Raw genomic sequence first — 17,960 nt, 5'->3', positions numbered from 1 at the left:
TGCTTGGGTTCTCTTATCCTTCAAAATGCTTACTTGGCATCATTTACAATAACCTAAGGAGTAAGCATCCCTTCCCATACCTTAGAAAGAGAAGCCAAATCCAAAGCTGTTAACACCGGGCTTACAGGGAAAGAAAGATATAATGAACTAGTTTGGAGCCTTGAAGAGTCATTCCCAAACTCTGCACCATGCTAATAAAATCACTGAGAGAGAGGTCCTCCACCATCTTTTTAAAGCCTGCCAAAGGACTTCCATCTGCTGTTCAAAGCGCTCTGTAAAATGGTCTCCTTCCAACTTCCCAGACCCCGGTCGTGTTCTTTTTCTCCTAGTTAAACTGAAGACTTGCTATTTCTTCTGCTAGAACTCTTCCCCTTGAAAGCTATGCCTACCAAAACCCTATTCATCCTGTAAGGCCTGCTTCAATCAGCCTATGGTAGATTAAAGATGCCTACAAATTTTTCGCTACTCCTTCCGCCCAGAAGTAGTCCATTTCCTTCCTCTTGAATTGAGCTTGTCTTGTGACTTTTTTTTTTTTTGGCCACAGCTAGTAGCCAATGGGATCCTAGTTCCCTGACCAGGGATTGAACCTGCGCCCTCAGCAGTGAAACTGTGGAGTCCTAACCACTTGATTGCCAGGTAATTCCCTCTTGTAAGTTGTTTTGACCAACAGAATGCAGCAGAGGTGACAATGCTGTAACTTCCATGGCTGGGTCTGAAGAGACCTGCAGATTCCATTTTTAAATGCTTGCAATGTTCCATCTCAGAGCCCTGCTCTCATGCTGAGAGGTCACATGGAGGAGACTTGAGGCGCTCCAGTTAACTCCAAGCCAACAGCTAGCACAAACTACTGCTATGTGACTGAGTCATCTTGGATCATGCCAGCTCAGTTGAGCCTCCAAATAACTGCAGTCCAGATAACAATGTGTACAGAAAAACCACCCAGCTGAGCCTAGTCAACATGCAGATTTGTGAGAGATAATAACTAGTGTCAAAAATAAATAAATAACTAGCGTCTATTTTAAGCCACTGAGTTTTGGGGTAGTTTGTTATTCAGCGACAGATAACTGAGCACACAGCTCCTCCATGCGCTCTTCCCAGATTACTCAGACATCCTTCTTCAGCTTTCCCTTGTGTGACAATTCTCTTACTTCTTTTATTAGAGGAACCAAGACAAGGATTGGATCTCTTCCCTCTTTGTATCTTTATAATATAGAGGTTGTACACACAGTAGTCACTCAGTAATTCAATACTGAGTCAAAATTACAGCTGTGTAGGGCCGGCCTTACTGCTCCTCCAGATTATTGATTTCCATTAAGGTTACACCAAGAACCATATGAAATTTTATTAAATTCTTAGGAGGGTCACATTTATAATGTCTATACAGCAGTAGTTCTCAAAGTGTGGCATCAGCATCATCTGAGAACTTATTAGAAATGCAAATTCTGTTCGATAAGATACATGCTCCCCAATGTTCACAGCAGCACTATCTACAACAGCCAAGACATGGAAGCAACCTAAATGTTCATCGACAGGTGAATGGATAAAGAAAATGTGATACATATATACAATGGAATATTACTCAGCCATAAAAAAGAATGAAATAATGCCATTTGCAGCTAAGTGAAGTAAGTCAGACAGAGAAAGACAAATATTCTATGTCATTTACATGTGGAATCTAAAAAAAATGATACAAATGAACTCACTTAGAAAATAGAAAAAGACTTACAGACACAGAAAACCAATTTATGGTTACTAAAGGGCATAGCATAGGGGGATGAGGGGTAGGGGGAAGATAAATTAGGAGTCTGGGATTAAAATATACACACAGTACTATATATAAAACAGGTAAACAACAAGGACCTACTGTATAGCCCAGGGAACTATACTCAACATCTTGTAATAACCTATAATGGAAAAGAATCTGAAAAAGAATGTATGTGTGTGTGTGTGTGTGTGTGTGTGTGTCCACATGTATAACTGAATCACTTTGCTGTACACTTGAAACTAACACATTGTAAATTAACTATATTTCAATTAAAAAAAAAAAAAAGAAGAAATGCAAATTTTGAGACCTCACTCCAGGCCTACTGAATTAGAAATTCTGGGAGTGGGGCTCAGCAATTCATGTTTAACAAGTTCTCTGCTCAATACCAAAGTTTGAAAACCACTGCTATACAGAATAAGGCTACGTTTACGCTTAAGAAATGCCTACATTTGGTTCCTGGGAGTCACCTACTTGGAATGGTATGGAGGAAATTTTTTTTTCAAAATACATGAGAAATGCTAAATATATATATACACAGACTATGAATATATAAGGACTCTCCCTTAAGTCCCAGGCCTTAATGCTAGGCTGCTTTACCGTTTCTACCTAAAACAGCACTTGGCTTGACAAATTTTCCTAGCTCCCACTTTGCTAATGCGTCCCTGGAGCCCTGAGCATACATGTCAGGATGTCCACCAAGCCCTCACAGCTCCTTGCTTCCTATCCTCTGTTTCCTTGGTGGAATTTCAGGAGGATCCTTACCAGGAAGCATAAAACTGGAGGCACACTGGCCTACTGGGACAGGTCTTCAAGCCCTGGAGGGCCACAAGTGAATGTCGCCTGTAAAGTCTTTCCTAGTTCTCTCCAATGTATTTCTGCATAGGCCATGTCCAAACTAATGAAATGCATGCATGTAATGTGCAAAGGCCTACAGACTCTGCTGTGCTTCAGCAGCTGTCATATTAAAACTAATCCTGAAAAGGCTGCCATTTCTCATTCTGTTTTTCATCATTTCTTTTCATCTGCCTACTGACTTTGTGTTTTGTATCAAGATACCCTACAGCAAACATGTAAAGCACAGAAGGGTGAGGCAAGGCGGCAGTGGCTTAGATCTTTTACCAAGATGTGAATGGCCCCCTGGCCACTCTTCCTGCCTTCCTCAATCTATTTCCAACCCTGCTGGCAGAATAATTCTGCCACAATTCTGATCATATCATTCTCCTTATTAAAAAGCCCTTCAATATTGCCCTTACCCCATCAGGATAAAGTTCAAGCTCCTCAGTACTGCAAGCCAGAACCCTGTCCCTTCCCCAGCTCCATCAGTCTGGTGGCTCCCTACACAGTCCACACTGTTTCTCAACCCTTTCTCTGATCATTCTCATTCTCTGCTACCCACAACCACAAAAGCTGAGCCTCCCCCCACTCCTTCACCTGGTGAACACCTTATCTTTTGGAGCTCAAGTCAGGCACTATCTCCAGGAAGACTCCTCTGACAGCCCCTGATTCCCTACAGCACTTCTGGGCCATACTATAGTGAAATATTATGTACCTGAATCTCCTTCTCTGCCTCATTTACCTTTGTATCTCTACACTCTGCATTATGCCTGGCACACAGTAGGTACTCAATAAAGCTTTAAAGAACTGGGGAACACTAAAATAATGGGCTTCTAAGAAGTGAATGTAACCCCCTCCACCCAAGTCATGAGGCAAGGCAATGTGGATGTGCAGACACTTGTTCTGGTGGTTAAATAACACATGAAATTACTTATGTTTTCAATAAGAAGACATCAAAGTCCATATTTGCAAGCTTGAACTTCATACCGTAACCTACTTAAACCCTCTTTAAACAATTTGATTTCTCATTTCTCTTTCTTTTTTTTTAAACATCTTTATTGGAGTATAATTGCTTTACAATGGTGTGTTAGTTTCTGCTTTGTAACAAAATGAATCAGCTATACATATACATATGTTCCCATATCTCTTCCCTCTTGCATCTCCCTCCCTCCCACCCTCTCTATCCCACCCCTCTAGGTGGTCACAAAGCACCGAGCTGATCTCCCTGTGCTAAGAGGCTGCTTCCCACTAGCTATCTATTTTACATTTGGTAGTGTATATATCTACATGCCACTCTCTCACTTTGCCCCAGCTTACCCTTCCCCCTCCCTGTGTCCTCATCATTTCTCTTTCTTAACACAGGGGTAAAATGCTCAAAATCTGTATTAAGAGGCTCTCAAAAGTAGCTCCTGGTTAGTTTCTAAAGGATCACTTTCAGAGATACCATGCTGAAGAACAAACATTTCTCAGAATTGTAGATTATGGCCACAGGCTCCTCTTGTCTGCCCTAAAGTTCAGGCTGGGAGTTTAGGGAGCCATGCAGGAAAGTCAGAGTGTTGTCTCCAGGATGAACACAGAACATTTAAAAGAGTGAGGCGTTGTTGGGATTTTGCTGCTTTCTTAGAGACAGAACATGCATCTTGAAATAAATCTGAAAATATGGTGGGACTTCCCTGGTGGCGCAGTGGCTAAGAATCCGCCTGCCAATGCCGGGGACGTGGGTTCGAGCCCTGGTCCGGGAAGATCCCACAGGCCACGGAGCAACTAAGCCCGTGCGCCACAACTACTGAGCCCGCATGCCACAACTACTGAAGCCCGTGTACCTAGAGCCCGTGCTCTGCAACAAGAAGCCCGCAATGAGAAGCCTGCGCACCGCAAGGAAGAGTAGCCCCCCTCCTGCCACAACTAGAGAAAACCCACACAGCAACGAAGGCCCAGCACAGCCAAAAATTAGAAGGCAGTTTTTCAACTCAAACATCTAGAGGAAAAGGATTCATGAAATGACTCAAGGAAAGACAGGCTGCCATTGGGGTAATAAGCTCAGGAACTAGTTCTGGAAGATGTTGTTCTGCAAACAGACTAATTTTGTTCCATATGAGAAATACTGTCAACAGACAAAGGATTCCAGGGAGAAAGGAGATTCTGCAGTCTCGGGGTACTCACATACACATCCTGAGGACTTCCCCACCTCACCCACCCATCTTAAAGCTCCTTGCCCCCCATGTTCTCATAAGTTAAGTATGAACTTCAAAACAATTATATGCATGCCAGAATCTTTAAATCATGATATGCCTGTCAAGAAAAACATGGCTCTGTTCCAGCTCCCTCTCATCCCCATATATCAGTGAAGACAGGGTACTGAGAGCCATCCTCTACAAAAGGAAATCATTAAAAGTTAAAAGTCAGGTAGTGCTGAAATTATCAGTTTCTGCTGCTCAGCAGTAAAAACCATGAAAACACTGTAATGAGCCAGTGCTGCTTGTAAAGACATCAATATGCTTCCTAATCGCTAAAGCTTAGAAATAGCAGAGTGATAATCTCATTTTACATCTAGTCTATTACAGTTCACAAAGTGTTTTCACAGATGCTCTTACTTGATCTTCACCATCATACAGTGAAAATTAATTCTTACTCCCATCATACAGGTATCTCTAAACGGACTTATCTAAAGTCATGGAGTCAGAAAGCAGAATTAGAACCAAAATCAGCTTCCTGGTTCTTCCAAATCTTGAGCCCAGTGTGATTTCTAGGTAGTTCTCCTATTTCTAGGGAACACAGTGGAATATCCGTCACAGTATCTTCCTCAACCACAGGGTTGAGCATTCCCCTCTCCTTTAGTCAATATTTATTGAGTTCCCACTGCTTACTAACCAATGCCACACTGGAGGTACCATGCTAGAGGAAGGACACAAAGCAAACAAGTTATGATCTAACCCATCAAGAAACACAGGCTTTAGGGAGAGAGGACCAGAGTCATTCATCACTCAAGCATTTACTGGACACTATGTTATGCTAGACAACGTGCTAAGTGGTGAGATTTCAAAAATGGTCCTTGCTCTCAGGGATCATAATGTGAAAAGGACAGTTGGTAATGAGACCACATATAATCAACTACAAACTGATTCTGATTCTTGCCATACAGACCTATATAAAACTCAGCAGTTCATGGATGCCAGACTCAACACAGAGCCTCAGAACTTTGGTCTTTTGGTACCTGAAGGTGACGGTGGCCTTTCCCCTACTCTTTCCACATCTCAACAACTGCTATTCAGCAAATGGTAATTAAGCCAGTGATCCTTTAAAGATGGTGAAGTTAAGGATCTTGAGGTGTTCACGAGGAGACTATAGTTTTAGAAGAATGTATATTTCTGTATTTTGAAAACCTACCTGATGAAAGGAAGGTTCTGGGAGTGGAGCCATTTCCCTGGGAACAGAGACTAAAGTCCACCTAGCACACAATATTATTTGAAACTTTAGATTCCTTCTGAGAACTGTCTATGTCCTGGGAAGGAAGGTGAGTCCTGGAAGAGTCATTTTCTGTATGTGAGCTGGCTTGTCTTGGATAACTGGTAGCTCTTTAGCCAACGGGCCAAGGGCCTTTATTTTACTTTCTGACTTCAAAAGAATATGGCCTGCGGTGCTGCGAGACAGGCACTCTTCTCCATGGCAGAGAAGAGAGTGCCCTGTGAGCATGGCGCTCTTGCAGAGTATCTTCCCATCTTCATGGCTCTGGATGTTTCCTTCCAGATCGTTTGTTAAAAAGCCCTGGCCTGCAATTCCTGGCCAGAAAGTGACTGTTCACTGCTCTCCAACTTGTTATTTATTTTAACCACTACCTGATCTTGAAGACACTGTTAGCTATAAAATAATTCGTAACAATAGAGCTCTAAATCTTCAGAGATTGTACAACTGAAGAGTATGCGTCTCAGAGTTTGGTGTGGCTCTCTGTGAGGCCTGAGAGGGCCTATAAACTGTTAACAGTAACATCTGCCCACAAACCAACTAAAAAGCTGGACAAACATTAATTTTTTAAAACTAAAACTCCTAAAGCCAACCTCTGCAGCGGGACTCTGGCATCTGAACTTCCATAAACAAATGCAAATGATGCATCTCTGTTGCTGAACAGGGTGTCTAGATTGGTCTATTTCTGGAGTCATCGAAAAGAAAACCACAAACATACACCCCTCAGCTAACTGTAATGCCTGCACTGACAGACCTCTCCGTGTCAAAGATTCAAAGCCCAGAGCCAGATGATCCCAACTTACAGCCCAAGGACAGAGCCCAGTTTTAATTTAGAATGCCTCTTTCATTCACTAATGAGGCTGCAGCTCACCACTGCAGGTGGAAGATATTGGTAGTTGTCATGGTTCTTGGCTCTCTAATTAAGAGGATCTATTTCAAGTCATATACCAGTGTGGTTGATCGGAGTCTAACCTCACTCATCTCCCTCGCCTATTAATATATGTGAACCTGCACGACATTAACATTTACTTCAGATTTAGTCGCCACCAGTGGGACCTGTTGCTCCATAGCTCTGCGTTAATTATCCAGCCAGCACAAGCAGTTTTTCAATATGGAACTGGAAGAGAGAAGGGGGAGGGGAACAAGAGAACAAAGGGAGGAGGGGAGAGGTGAAGGGAGACAGGGAAGCAGAAAAGACTGCCTTTTATTTCAGAGACCTATTTTTTACATTATAACATGCAGATAAAAATGGTGTTGGGCTCTGGACTTTTTTTTTTTAATATGTTGTTACTGATGTATGGCTTGCAACTGTCCATCCAGCCAAGCAACACTGACATTTTAAAACTTGAGCCAAAGGCAGCCAGAGAGACATGAAAATATCACTTAACCAAATCATAAGCTTTGGTGTACGTCTTAGGACAAGAGGGAGCAAGTGGATGAAAAATACTTAGGAAAGAACACACTCCATTTTCTCTTCCTGGACTGACAAAAATATTCTATTTAACACAAACACTTAACAGGAACACTGTGCAAACAGCATGTCTGCACACAATATACCAACAACAGCCTTCCACTCAGGTTCTCTTCTAAAAGAGGTCAGTCAAATGACCCTGGTTAGGGTCCCTCCTGTCAGAACCCACCATTCTCCAAGAATCAGAAGCTCTCTAGCTACATAAACAGTCATTTCAGTTGAAATAAAATATCAGACTAAGAAAGATTCCACTGCCCGCCGCCCCGCATCATCTGTATGTCTCTCCCCCCCCCCCTTTTGGTGGTGGTGGGGTATTCAGCAAGCAAACAACGGCACTGAGCAGTTTTGATTTTTAATTTCACAGTTCATGGGTCTCATCCATCCATGTGAGGTCCACTACCAGATAAAAATCCTGCATCTATATTTCACGGCATCGTGTAAGACCAACTGCAGAAGACAATACATGCGCGGAACAGGCCTCCTCTCTCTCAGACTGGCCCTGCTGCTCTCCGTCCGCTCAGGAAACGTGTTGGTACCAGTTAAAAGGGGAGTGAGGGTGATCGCTGACAGGACCACAACCATGTCCCAGCCTCCTAGCAGCCATCTTGATCTATAAAGGCACCTATCAGTACAGAAAACAAGCCTTTTATAAATTGAAATCAGCTTCTGTCCTGGAAAAGCTAAGAGGTGATGGGTAAAGTTTAATTTAACAATATCTTTTAAAACTTAAATTAAAAGTTATATTAATAATTCCCAAATTTAATGGTCTGTGTTTTGAGGGAACAAAATTTAATGAAATTTAAATGTCAGCAGAAATAGTAAGCTTTCTCTGGACACTTGTGTGGGCATCAGCTTTTCCCTTCATGGATGGCCTACCTTTCAAAGGCAGAGAAGAGGGTCATATCGAAGGATACTGGAGAGATGAAAGCAGAGAGAAAGTTCATGGGGGTCCCTGAACCTTAATTTCTTACTCTCCTTTACCCCAGCTACTGACTCAAATACAGCTAATGCCACAAAGTACATAAAAAGTACAAGGGCTGCTGGTTCTTTCATGCAGAGCCTTAGTAGCTGTGTTAACAAGGAGGCCAATGAAATGCCAGGCCATTACAAATGCCCTATTGAGAAACTTAGCTAGTTGCGTCACTTCCACAGGCATATAATCCTTTCAAACTAGCTGACTGTGCCCCCAAATTTTATTGCCTTCTATGTAGAGCTGGCTTGGGGCATCCTCCCAGTGAAGGACACCTGGAGAAGAGGGTTATAAGAAGTGCAGGGAAAGAAGGAGGGAGGGTAGAACCAACAGTTATAACAGGTGTTTGCCTCTGCTAACTTCTCTACAAGCCAAGCCCGGTGCCACAGGACCTGATCTACCACTGGTTTGCCTATTCTTGCAATCCTGGCTTCTCTACAATGGAAAATGAGCTGGCTGCAAACAGTTAAAAAATGGGCTTCATTCATTCACCTTATGATGGATGCTGGAGACCACCTATTTTAGAAAAGAGTCAATATTCTGGCCTCAACAGTCACTTTCTTTTTTTTTTGGCAACAAAGGATTTTAGTTATTTATTTAAAATTTTTTTTATCATCTTTATTGGAGTATAATTGCTCTACAATGTTGTGGTAGTTTCTGCTGTATAACAAAGTGAATCAGCTATACGTATACATACATCCCCAACAGTCACTTTCTAATACTCCACTTTCTAATATTCCATTGGAAAGAACCAACAATTTTAATTGTGTATTCCATAAGAGTCTCAAAGGTATGGAAAACTGGGTACTGTTCCGTGGTCAAATTTTAGTGGGACTATCAAGAATAAGGAAAGAGGCTACACTCTTCTTGTAGACACAGCTCAGGGAATCTGGACCAGTTCACACCTTACAGATATTGGACCTAAAATTCTATAAAGGCTGGGAAAACTAAAAATAATAACATCCTAGGGAGAATATTTGAAATCCAACTAAATGTAGAGCGGGTTTCTACCCAAGGCTCAGCTGCTTTTCCCTAAGGAGGATTTCTGCTTCATTTACTCTCCTCTGACAGGGTCTTCTAAAAAAAAAAATGAAGGAGGACGAATAATGTTACTGGGACATTCCTGGTGGCGGAGTGGTTAAGAATCCTCCTGCCACGCAGTGGTTGAGAATCTGCCTGCCAATGCAGGGGACACGGGTTCGAGCCCTGGTCCGGGAGGATCCTACATGTCGCGGAGCAACTAAGCCCGTGCGCCACAGCTACTGAGCCTGCGCTCTGGAGCCCGCGAGCCACAACTACTGAGCCCGCGTGCCACAACTACTGAAGCCTGCACGCCTGGAGCCCATGCTCCGCAACAAGAGAAGCCACCGCAATGAGAAGCCCGTGCACTGCAGCCAAGAGTAGCCCCCCTCGCTGCAACTAGAGAAAGCCTGTGCACAGCAACGAAGACCCAATGCAGCCAAAAATAAATAAATAAAATTTTTAAAAAGAAAAAAAAAAAGAATCCGCCTGCCAGTGCAAGGGACACGGGTTCGAGCCCTGGCCCAGGAAGATCCCACATGCCGCGGAACAACTAAGCCCGTGTGCCACAACTACTGAAGCCTGCGTGCCTAGAGCCCGTGCTCCACAACAAGAGAAGCCACTGCAATGAGAAGCCCGCACATCGCAAGTAAGAGCAGCCCCCGCTCGCTGCAACTACAGAAAGCCTATGTGCAGCAATGAAGACCCAATGCAAACAAAAATTTAAAAAAATTAAAGAATAATGCTACTATTGGGGCCAAAACAGCACAGGGCTTATTCCCCTCTTCTTTTACCCTTACCCTTGCCCCTCCCCCAATTTTACTCAGAAACCTCAAAGCTCCCCACCCTGCATGACTGAAGTAATCTCCTGGGCACGCTGTCAAACTGTGCTGTTGTGGTTTGATGCCACAGCTAAGTGTGGACTTGGGCTTCTGAAGCCTTCCAGTTATACCCCTGGTGACCTATTTAGGAGTTGAACATACTTGTCAGAGACAGAGTGCCATGATTTTTCCCTTCGGCCCACTTTTCTCTCAGATGGTCCCTAACCAAAGAACAGTCACCCTAAGGGCCTGAATGTGTGCACACAAATGGTAAGATTTGTGGAAAGCTTGTATACAGCAAGCATACAAGCCTTGCACATGAGCTCTTTCCCGTAACTTAAATAACCTGCAGGCACTTTTCTTACTATACAGCTTCCTACAACACCACAAACTGCAGCCTGAAGTCAAAGATGTCTGATATCATGGAATCAGGCGTCAGAATTGCTTTGAGTTAGAATGGCTAAGTGTCATCTATGCCAGGCAAAACCAAGAGGACTACCAAGGAGGGATAAAGCAAAACAAAGATAATAAAGCAAAACAGTGTTTCTCAATAAAGGTCAAAATTAGTGACATAGTTCTCCCTACATTTAAGACGCTCTTTCAAAAAAATGGCAAGATCAAGGAAAGTTAAATATAGCCAACCCATGTATAGAACTATGAAAAGTTACAGGTTTAGACACATTTAATGAGATTTATGTAGTATAATCTTCACAATGTATTTTGACCAATAATTGATGATTGTTAATGGAAAAAGTTCACCATAGAGTTTCCCTCTAATGTTTCCAGAGCTTTGTTAAAACCAAGAAGCAGTAGAGGGGCTTCTCTGGTGGCACAGTTGTTAAGAATCCGCCTGCCAATGCAGGGGACACGGGTTCGAGCCCTGATCCGGGAAGATCCCACATGCCGCAGAGCAACTAAGCCCGTGTGCCCATGAGCCACAACTACTGAGCCCACGTGTTGCAACTACTGAAGCCCGTGCACCTAGATCCCATGCTCTGCAGCAAGAGAAGCCACCGCAATGAGAAGCCTGTGCACCACAACGAAGAGTAGCCCCTGCTCGCCGCAACTAGAGAAAGCCCGTGCACAGCAAGGAAGATGCAACGCAGCCAAAAAAAAAAAAAAAGAATCAGTAGAACTCTACCTGAGGGTTCAGTGAACATGGGAATTAAAAAGCTCACAGCTCATCACAGGAGCCCATGGCTGGTGGAAAGAACAGGAGTAGCTCCACATTGCCCAGTTTTGTAATGCAGAGACTTTTCTAAACTCACTCAAAGTTCCGTGCACTTCATTAGCTTCTCTGCTCTGTTCTTTGTACAAATGCAGACAGGAGGAAAAAATATCCAACAACCCTCTGAGGATCACAGCTGGATAAAAGACTATAAATGTGCTCGTGCTGCTACAAACAGGTTTCCACCCTAGAATTCAACGTTGCTAGTAACTCTGAGAGGTACCCCCACCCCTGCCTGGCCTGGAGGTAAAGTGATGTCTTTGGGCTACAGTTAAGCTCAAACCCCACAGAGAGTCCTCTCCTGCTCACTTGAGCTTATTTCAAAAAGAGCCTCACGCAGAGCCCAAATCAGTGGGAAAGACTAACGCTAGGTTCAGGCACTGAGTCCCCGCCACCTGCCTCCCCCACCCTGCTGTTACTAAGTCTTTTGTCCTTTCAAGACCGGGAAACATTTCCTGGGAGATACCCTGTACAATTTGTCAGAAAACAGGGGAAGGGCAAAGATTAAACACCAAAGCTACTAACATACAGAAAAGCAAACGTAATTAGGGAGAAAGGAATAGTCACCATGTGTTTGTGTTAACAAAGGTACCATCCACTTCGAAGAACCCAGACATCATTTCTGTTCCCCAACCAGTGTTTATCTTTGCACGTCTCTCATTTGTAATACCACTAAGTATTACGCAGCAAAGAGCAGAGGAAATGGGTCAGTCTCTGGCTTTCAAGTAGTTTAATGAACATTTAGTACAGGATTGCAAAAGGGAAAGGAGTAGTTCTTTGAATGAGTGAGTCAAGTTTTTCTTTATTTAGAAAATTTCATCAATCTGCAAGGTGTACTTGGAATTTGCTTATTGTGAATTCAGCAACAGCTGTATGTAACAGCCAAGTTCCTTTTTACTGATGGGTCCAATCAATAGTTTCTTCTTTTGTCAGTGCCCATTATACCCCTCAGTGTCTTTTGCCTCTCACACAAAACTTCGTCTTTATTCTTATTTGCTGAGACTAGATTTAGAAATAATTAAAGGCTTAAAGGATGAGGATTTTGATATCTGTAAGTGGCAGGCAGAAAAAAGAGTCACCTTCTTATTCTTAACTGTTGTTGAGTCATGGGAAAAGCAGTCAGCGAGCGACCTGTGCATGCGTCCTGGGCATGGTGACAAATCTGCAACACCAAAGTGCCTTTCTGAAATTTGGTCTAGGACTTGCACTGAATACAATGTCCTCCTCTTTCAGGAAACTGGCAGGGGGACAGCTGTACTCCTGTCCTGTCTCTTGGGAGGCTAGCATTATGCAGAGGTGCTCTTATAAGTGTCACTCATTGAATGGCAATGCAGCTGGCCATGTTGTACTCCCTGGGGACTTTAAGTCAAAGGAAGAGCACAGTGGAGGTGGGAAAACAAACTTTTTTTTTTTTCCTGCTCTGGTGACTTAAAACTCTGGCACCTTAAAACAAAAATGCAGGGACTTCCTTGGTGGTCCAGTGGTTAAGAATCCGTCTTCCAATGCAGGGGACATGGGTTCAATCCCTGGTCGGGGAACTGGGATCCCACATGCCACGTGGCAACTAAGCCCTCAGGCTGCAACTACTGAGCCCACAACGAAGAGCCTGCGTGTTGCAATGAACACCCAGTACAGCCAAAGATAAAAAACAAAAACAAACCAAAAAACCCCAGAAAACAAGAATGCATTTCCAGGTGCCTGTGCTGCATTATCATAGTAAATGCCAACATAACCTCAACCAGAATTTTCCACCAGATTGGTCTGCTTAACTACACACCCAAGGAACTGTTGTGTATGCGCAACTACTGAGCCCACAACGAAGAGCCTGCGTGTGGCAATGAACACCCAGTACAGCCAAAGATAAAAAACAAAAACAAACAAAAAAACCCCAGAAAACAAGAATGCATTTCCAGGTGCCTGTGCTGCATTACCATAGTAAATGCCAACATAACCTCAACCAGAATTTTCCACCAGATTGGGCTGCTTAACTACACACCCAAGGAACTGTTGTGTATGCGCTGGGGGTGGGACAAGAAAGTTCAGAGATGGATTTCAGTATTCTACTCATAACTCAAAGCAAACAACACTCAGCTTCATCTATTTTCTATCGCCATATCACTTGTAGAAGAAAAAATATACCCATTTCTGTTAAGAAGCAGGACACCTGCATTTCTAGGGAGCATCAAAGCAGACGGTTTCTTTTTATAAGCTATATAAAACCTTCAAGCAAATATTCTCTGCATGCCGCCTCCCTATTTACTGTTATCTGGACTTACATAAAGACACGTATAAATAGGTGAGTTCACTGCACTGTTCGAACAACTTTTTGTTCTTGTTCACCGAGATCAAAAGCTCATTAACTGATCTGTAGTTATTTCCACCCCAAGCAGTTACCAATCAAACTGAGGTGATTAAAATCTTCCTCCTTAAACCAGGAACCAGGGGCCTCCAAGTATGAGAAGTGCCTATACACAGAAATTTTCTATTGTGGCTGGTGGGAGCCAGGTGAGCATCCTGCCTTAGGGCAGGTGGTGGATTTTTTATACTTCCTCTAGGGTAACTTCCAGCCTTAGACTTCTTTGCTAAGAGGGGTCACCCAGAAAAGCTGAAATAGCAACATACCAAATCATCATAAGGTTCCCTCCACTGAGACACATCATCTTGACTGAGTTCACAGAAGAAATCCTTTACTTACTGTCATTACATAGACAATATAGGCATAGACATTTAAGTGTACTTAAATCAACCATCTTTTTCTAGGTAAGACTAAAAATTTAAAAATAAAAAGATAGGGGAAGTGAAAAGACAACCCACAGAATGGGAGAAAAGACTTGCAAATCATATATCTGACAAGGGACTTGTATCTAGAATATATAGAGAACTTTTACAACTCAATAATAAAAAACCAAATAAGCTGATAAAAATTGGACAAAGATCTGAATAGACATTTCTCCAAGAAAATATACAAATGGCCAAGAAGCACATGAAAAGATGTTCAGTATCGTTAGTCACCAGGCAAATGCAAATCAAAACCACAATGAGATAGCACTTCATAGCCATAGGATGGCTTTAATCAAGAAGACAGGTAATAGCAAGTATTGGAAAGGATGTGGAGAAACTGGAATGCTCATACACTGCTGGTGGGAATGTAAAATGATGCAGCCACTTTGGAAAATAGTCTGGCAGTTCTTCATCGGTTAAATGTAAGAGTTACCATATGACCCAGTGATTTCACTCCTGGGTATATACCTAAGAGAAATGAAAACAGATATCCACAAAAAAACTTGCACACAAGTATTCACAGCATGATTATTCACAATAGCAAAAAGAAGAAACAACCCAAATATCCATCGACTGATGAATGGACTACAAAAATATGGTATAGCCATACACAGAATAGTATTCAGCCATAAAAAGGAATGAAGCACCAACAAATGCTAGAAGGATGAAACTGGAAAACTCACTGAGCCCTTTTGAGTAACACTTGTACTTTCACTCAGAGCTTAATAAAAAACAGTGTTTCATTCAACACACAGTAGTGACAATTTGAATTCCTTTTCAGTTCAAATCAGGTAATTTATTTGTCTTTATGATTTGGCTTTAAAAAAATTCTCTTGGGGCTTCCCTGGTGGCGCAGTGGTTGAGAGTCCGCCTGCCAATGCAGGGGACACGAGTTAGTGCCCCGGTCCGGGAGGATCCCACATGCCCCGGAGGGGCTGGGCCCGTGAACCATGGCCGCTGAGCCTGTGCGTCCGGAGCCTGTGCTCCGCAACCGGAGAGGCCACAACAGTGAGAGGCCCGCGTACCGCAAAAAAAAAAAAAAAAATCTCTTGGAAACATACTTGATTAAGAATTTTAAAAAGACCAACATGAATCTCATCTCCAGATTAAAATGAAGGCTGTACCTAAATATGGCTTTTGCACATTTAAACATGTAAAAAACCACACAACTCATTTACAAAGGCCCCAAACAGCACTAATGTACTAGTGGAGCCCATCTGTAAAGTACTTTGAGAGCCTTAAGGAACAGCAGGAGATGGATGAGATTATAACTGCATTCTACCTTTCACTGAGTATGGTAATTAATTTTGGGACAAGCCCGAAATGAAAAATTTCCTACAACAGTACCACTAAGTACTTGCCTTAAATTACACAAAAACTGTTACCTCTGAGAAGTATTACCTCTCTTTCTGGTTTTAATATTTCTGACGCTTCCTTTCTCAACCAAAGCCATCTGGGTCACAAACATTTTTTGAGTAAAGAACTCATACCAAGTATTAGTCTTATATTTTTAAACAGCGATTATCCCTTATCTTTGAACTAAAGTACTCATTTCATAAAAATTGGTCCCGGAGCCCCACATTAATTTGACGAAGCATGCATGTGAAATTGAGTTAAAGTTAAATGTTACTAGACCCCTCCTGTTTGAGTGGACCATTTAAAAACAATACTACACACCCAGATTCCAACACAACACAGCAAATGCAAAAATAAATAAAATACACACAAAACCAAATTAGGTTTGTTTATTGTTGAGTTATTTTACTATTGAGGGGGCAGAGTGAAGGGAGGGAGTCCAGATGCTGTCACCTCCAGTTCTTCAGTGCCAGGCTTCCAAGCACTTGGAATGTCAGAAACAAAAGATGTATAAGATAATGTTAAAACAAATGTATTTTAATTCACCACTTGCCTGATACTATTCTAATGACGAGCTAATAAACACAACAAAATCAGAAAAATCACCTCCTTAAAAGTTCAAACAGTATAGATTTTCTGCAAGGCAGTTTTCTGTGTGTGTGAAACCTTTCTTGTTATGACTCACTGAAAATTAAATATGCAAAACTCCAAGCTGAGCTTAGTTTTGCCTGTGCACAGAGACCTTTTTACTCTCATTCTTCGAAAACCTCATTTTGGATCATGCTGCCAACACCAGAGAGAGGAAAGCCGGCCAACAATTCCAAATATAACATGCGGAGGCAAATGCTACAGAAATCTGTCTGACGGGAAGCGACCATGCTGAGGTCTGCTGAGGTAGATGCACTTCTCAACCAGACCGTTCTGGTCCCTCAGACTGTTTGGAGCAAAATGCAATCAGAGGAAACCATCCAGGTTCCAGTCAGCCCCATTACCGATGCCTATGGTATTCACTTTCTCAGTGAGAACAATCCTATCCATCTCAAACAGAAAGATGGGTCGGCGGCAACCAGAGCTCCACCAGTTAGTCTAATTTTTTTTTTTTTAAGGCCAATTTTTAGAGACCAGTCCATGGAGATCAGTATTTTCGGAAAGCTCAACTTATTGCACGACAATTATGATAAAGGTAAGGTTCCCCAGGGAACACTTAAAAACATCTCTTCCTAATTCTCTAGGAGCAGGTTTAGTAACCCCTAACCCTACTCTGAATAATTGATAAACCAGTTAAACTTGGATAAAATGATTATACTATCACTTAAACAAATATGAAGACATCAGCTCCTCAAGTTTAATTCTTCAATGAGTTCATGGTACTGAGCACAGGACAATTCATTCCCTCACCCAGATCATCAGAGAAAACCCAGAAATAGGGCTCCCAATCTAACTGGGAAGAAAGGACTGTTCCTCATACAGAGCCCTGGCCCCTGAGATAAGACAAGACAATTAATACAGCTTATGTGACCAGTCATTTCCTCCAGTAGATTATCTTAGGAAAAATCCCCTGTGGTTATGGCCATGTCACTAAGCCCAGGAGGTAAAGCTTGCCTAGAATCACTTCGGGAGCATTTTACTAGATGCTGTTCACTGGGAGGCAAGCTGGCAAGGCCACCAGAGACTGAAAGAGGACTTGTCTCACAGAATTTTGAATGGAGACCCACAGCAGCACTGCAATTATGACCTACAGGGTTTGTAAAACGCCACCTTCACTTTTGAACATTCTGTACATAAGGAAAATTATCATTACTATGCTTACCTAAATAATCCAGTCTTAGTTAAAAAGGGAAGGAAGAGAAAATACAGTCACACCTCCTAACCTCACTCCCACATGACACAAATAAACAATAACGGGACAAATTACCATGAGCACACCCAGGAATCAAAATTTTCTGACACCATTAAGTGCTTGACCTAACTACTTGGGTTGAGATGGTTAATGAAATACTTCACTTGGGCTAGAAGAGTGTGGGGTAGGAGGCAGGAAAGTGGGGTAACCCTCACTTGAAAGAAGGGTTCCTGCCTTTGTACCAATATCTGCAACGTTTTGTGATTTATATAACTACTCAGATAAGTCAATGGTACATTCAGTCCTGGCATCTTCAAAGAGGGAACTGGAGATGTGAAACAAGCTCTGCCTCATTTACTAGGATTCGCAAAGCTCTGATTACCAGTTCCCATTCATGGTCTTAAAAAAAAAG

At 42.5% G+C, this 17,960-nt stretch overlaps 1 protein-coding gene across 3 annotated transcripts in view; it reads right to left on the bottom strand.

Moving 5' to 3' along the window:
* PHF12 (PHD finger protein 12) overlaps window positions 1-17,960 on the bottom strand; it is a 40,263-nt gene that overhangs the window by 18,616 nt on the left and 3,687 nt on the right. The window lies entirely within an intron of this gene.

This window comes from Tursiops truncatus, chromosome 20 (assembly GCF_011762595.2).
Source record: "Tursiops truncatus isolate mTurTru1 chromosome 20, mTurTru1.mat.Y, whole genome shotgun sequence".
Lineage (NCBI taxonomy): Eukaryota > Metazoa > Chordata > Mammalia > Artiodactyla > Delphinidae > Tursiops > Tursiops truncatus.
The sequence above is the reverse complement of the archived record's forward strand: the minus strand, read 5'-3'. Positions and strand labels throughout refer to the sequence as shown.